Consider the following 5,203-nt stretch of genomic DNA (forward strand, 5'->3'; position numbering starts at 1 on the left):
ATTATAATTACAATATTCAAAATTAAAATCCAAGAAAATAATTTAAATTATTAATTTTAAAATTAATTAAAATTACGTGAACTGAAATTTTCAAATTAAACATTCAAAACGATCTTTAATCGTAACGCAAACACCCTACGCGTTGCACGCCCATGGGCCGCACGCACACAGCCATTGCTGGCCATGTGCGCGCAGCCCATGCGCTCGTCGCATAGCTGCTGCATCCCCATCGCAAGCCTCCGCACGCATTGGTGCTCGCTGCGCGCGCCAGCGCTCATCGCACGCGAGCTATCGCTCGCAGTGCGCGCGCGACATCGCTCGCTGGGCGCGCGACATCGCTCGCTGGGCGCGCGAGCCATCGCTCGCTGGGCGCGCGACATCGCTCGCTGGGCGGGCGACATCGCTCGCTGTGCGCGCGAGCAATGCTGGCTGTGCGCGCGAGTCCTCGCTCGTTGTGCGCGCGAGCAATGCTGGGCGCAGCGCTCGTGGCACGCGAGCTTGCGCTCGCTGCGCGCGAGGCTGCGCGCTCTTGTGCGAGGCAGCGCGCGTTGTGGCGCAGCTCGCTTGCTGCCCACACGCGACTGCCTTGGCTCGCCCTTCGCCCATGCCCATTCGTCCATTGCTCGTGGCACACGACACAAGGCAGGGCTGCTGCCTTGTGCTCGTGCACTACGCCCTTGCTCATTGCATTCGTGCCGCACGGGCGACGAGCTCCCTTGCTCGTCGTCGCATGCCCGCATTATACAACACCCCTTAAGGGTAACACGAAGCGTCCATTGCTTCGTGCGTGCAAGTTTTATGAACGAATCGCATAAAATTTAAAATTTATATTTAAAATTAATGACAAATTAATAAATAATATTAATTTCATAATTTTAGGGCGAAAAATCAAAAATTTATTATCCAATTGATTTCCGATTGTTATGGATTCAAGTCTAGGTCATAAAAATTTAAAATTTATCATAAATTTACAATTTTTATGGTGGTTTTTAATCATAGGTTTCTAATTAAATTACAATTAATTATGAAAATCAAATTAATTCTAAATTATTCTAATTTTCAACAAATTAATCATAATTACAAATTAGATTGCATAATTAACAAGACTAGGCATTCAAACTTGTTAAACATATGCAGTAGGTCAATCAAAAATTCAAGATTTATCAACAAGAATCGCAAATATTTAATTTAACATCTTAAATTTACGAAATTTTGCATTCGAAAAACTAAAACCTTCGAAAAGTCATAGTTAGGCTTCGAATTTGAGAATTCTGGGTTCGGCAGAAAAATATTATTTTTGTCAAAATTTTAGAATGCCTTTTACATGCGGAATTGACACAAAAATCACTCAATTCGGATGAGTAACGAAGAAACTGCCGAAAAACTGCGTACGTATAATTAAATAAACGCAATTTGCAATTAATTAACAATTACGAAAATTAATCACCCCTTTTAATTCTTGCAAATTTGTAATATTTAACCATGTTCATGCAATTTAGATTATGAAAATAATAAGGGGCTCGTGATACCACTGTTAGGTTATGATACATATGACATTACATAGATCATGCGGAAACAACCATTAACCCAGGACAACATATTATTTACACATAATCATATAGCATAATTTAGATGCATACTCTTTGTTGCGTGCCCTCCCTAGCTGCGCCCGAACCGAACAAGAACAAGTCTTTAGGACTCCAAGTGTCGTCCCTCCGTAGATAGTCCACAGCACGTCCGGATCCGCCTTAAGATTGACCAACTAGAATCGCCCTTAAGGTACTAGAAAATTTCGGCACTTTTATGAGCAAGATGTGTGTTTTAATTTTCTCTCAAAAAACTCACTTTTGAATACTTTGAAACTTGTTATAAATTGTGAGCCATAGCCTCATATTTATAGGGGTATGGAAAGGGAATCGAAATCCTATTCAGATACAAATTAATTAAACCTAGAATCCTACAAGAACTCTAATTTAATTAATTTATCAAATAGAATTAGGAATTTAATCATTAACCGAACTCTGCATGTTTTAGGAAACGTGCACGAACACAAACACTTGCACACACACGCACGGCAGCCACGATGGGCCCCCATGCGTGCGCGCGAGCAGCAGCCCACGCAGCGCCCGCGCGCGCTGCGCGCTGCGCGTGCTGTGCGCGCTGTGCGCGCTGCGCAGCCTGCTGGGCCTGGCCTTGCGCTGGGCCTGGCGTGGCTGTTTGTGCGGCGCGCTTGGCTTGCTGGGCGATGGCCTGGCTTCGTGCTGGGCCTCGTCCGGCAGGCCTCGTCCGATGCTTATTCGTACGATGCGCTTCCGATTAATTTTCCGATTCCGGAATTCATTTCCGATACGAACAATATTTAATATTTCCGATTCTGGAATTAATTTCCGTTTCGAACAAATATTTAATATTTCCGTTTCCGGAATTATTTTCCGATTCCGGTAATATTTCCGATTCTGACAATATTTCCGTTTCCGGCAATATTTCCGATTCTGGCAATATTTCCATTTCCGATAATATTTTCCGATACGTACCATGTTTCCGTTTCTGGCAACATCTACGACTTGGATAATATTTATATTTCCGATACGATCCATATTTCCGTTTCCGGCAATATCATCGTTTCCGGAGTATTCATTTCTTGCCTGTGACGATCTTAGCTCCCATTGAAACCAAGATCCGTCGGTTCCGAATATTCATAGATGGAGTATTTAATGCCATTAAATACTTGATCCGTTTACGTACTATTTGTGTGACCCTACGGGTTCAGTCAAGAGTAAGCTGTGGATTAATATCATTAATTCCACTTGAACTGAAGCGGCCTCTAGCTAGGCATTCAGCTCACTTGATCTCACTGAATTATTAACTTGTTAATTAATACTGAACCGCATTTATTAGACTTAACATAGAATGCATACTTGGACCAAGGGAATTATTTCCTTCAATAATTCCTTTCCATAAACTCTATAAATATAGGCCTAGGGTCACATATTTAACAGACGATTATTGAAGTATTCAAGGTAAGATTTTTAAGCAAAAATCTTTTTACCCTTGCTTGGTAGTTCCGTAGCAGGTTTTTTCGTGACTAAGGCTTTCGAAACTATAACCCAAGGTTTAAAGCACTGTTTCGCCCAGAAGCTCATAGGTCAGGTCGAATACCGGGGGAAGTTACGAAGAGATGAGGAGACCCAGCAGCTGCCGGTCAATGCGAGGTCGTTTAGATCATCTCTCGTTCACAGCCAAACACTTGCAACCCATATTGGCCAAAAATCCTAGTAACCTTAAGGGCGATTCTAGTTGGTCAAGCTTAAGGCGGATCCAGACGTGCTGTGGACTATCTACGGAGGGACAACACTTGGAGTCCTAAAGACTTGTTCTTGTTCGGTTCGGGCGCAGCTAAGGAGGGCATGCTACAAAGTGTATGCATCTGAATTATGCTAAATGATTATGTGTAAATAATATGTTTCCTGACTTTATGGTTTTTCCGCATGATTTATGTTTATTCATATGTATCATAACCTAACAGTGGTATTACGAGCCTCTTATTATTTTCATAATCTAAATTGCATAAACATGGTTAAATGTTACAAATTTGCAAAGAATTAAAAGGGGTGATTAATTTTCGTAATTGTTAATTAATTGCAAATTGCGTTTATTTAATTATATGTACGCAGTTTTTCGGCAGTGTCTTCGTTACTCATCCAAATCGAGTGATTTTTGTGTCAATTCCGCATGTAAAAGGCATTCTAAAATTTTGACAAAAATAGTTATTTTCGGCCGAACCCAGAATTCCCAAATTCGAAGCCTAACTATGACTTTTCGGAGGTTTTAGTTTTCCGAACGCAAAAGTTTGTAAATTTAAGATGTTAAATTAAATATTTGCGATTCTTGTTGATAAATCTGGAGTTTTTGATTGACCTACTGTATATGTTTAACAATTATGAATGCCTAGACTTGTTAATTATACAACCTAATTTGTAATTATGATTAATTCGTTGAAATTCGAATAATCTAGAATTGATTTGATTTTCATGATTAATTAATAATTTAATTAGGTATCCATGATTAAAATCCACCATAAAAATTGTTAATTTATGTTAAATTTTTAATTTTTATGACCTAGATTTGAATCCATGTTAATCGGAAATTAATTGATTAATAAATTTTCGATTTTTCGCCCTAAAATTATGAAACTAATATGATTTATTAATTTGTCATTAATTTTAAATTAATTTTTTTAAATTTTTATGCAATTCGCTCATAAAACTTGCACGCACAAGGCAATGGACGCTACGTGTTACCCTTAAGGGGTGTTGTATAGTGCGGGCATGCGACGACGAGCAAGGGAGCTCGTCGCCCATGCGGTACGATGCAACGAGCAAGAGCCATGGCACACGAGCACAAGGCAGCACGCTGCCCTGTGTCGAGTGCTGTGCGCATATGGGTGAGTGGGCAAGGGCGAAGGGCCAAGGCGCAAGCCATCGGGCAGACGCGTGTGGGCAGCAAGCGTGCTGCGCCACAGCGCGCGCTGCCACGCCCAACAAGCAAGCAGTCGCGAGGCAAGCAGGCGCGACGAGCGAGCGGGCGCGCGCAGTGTGGCGTGCACTGCTGCGTTGCGTGTGGCCTGCTTGCGTGTTGCTATACGAACAGTCGAGGGGCACTAACCCTCGTGCACTCGATGGGGCTTGGGCGTAAGCCCAAGTGCCTCGTCGTGTTACGATTGAGTCGTTCTTAAATTTAATATTGAATTTTCAGTTCGGAAACGTTTTAATTAATTTTGAAATTAATAATTTAAATTGTTTTCTCGGTTTTTAATTTTGAATATTATAATTATTATAAATTCTATTTATACTAATTATTTTACTAAAATTAAACCTTGAATTAATTTAAATTCATTTAATTTAACTGAAAATAAATTAAATAAAATGGATTCAATTATAAATTTATATGAGCTTTAAATTTTAATTAAATTTGTATGTTTCCAGTTAGACTAGAAATACATTTTTATGTTTAAAATTAGTAAAGCATATGAATTTATTGGTTTAAGTGGGAGCAATTTTAGTCATAAACTCTTGATTAGGTCTACAAATCCTTTAAGGTTAAACAACTTGATTAGAATTAATAAGGACTGAATAATTGGTAGATTATTAGTGCCCTTGATTAATGGCTGCAAATATTTATGTGATGCATAACGTGTTTTACT

Source organism: Spinacia oleracea, chromosome 4 (assembly GCF_020520425.1).
Source record: "Spinacia oleracea cultivar Varoflay chromosome 4, BTI_SOV_V1, whole genome shotgun sequence".
In the NCBI taxonomy this organism is placed as follows: Eukaryota; Viridiplantae; Streptophyta; class Magnoliopsida; order Caryophyllales; family Amaranthaceae; genus Spinacia; species Spinacia oleracea.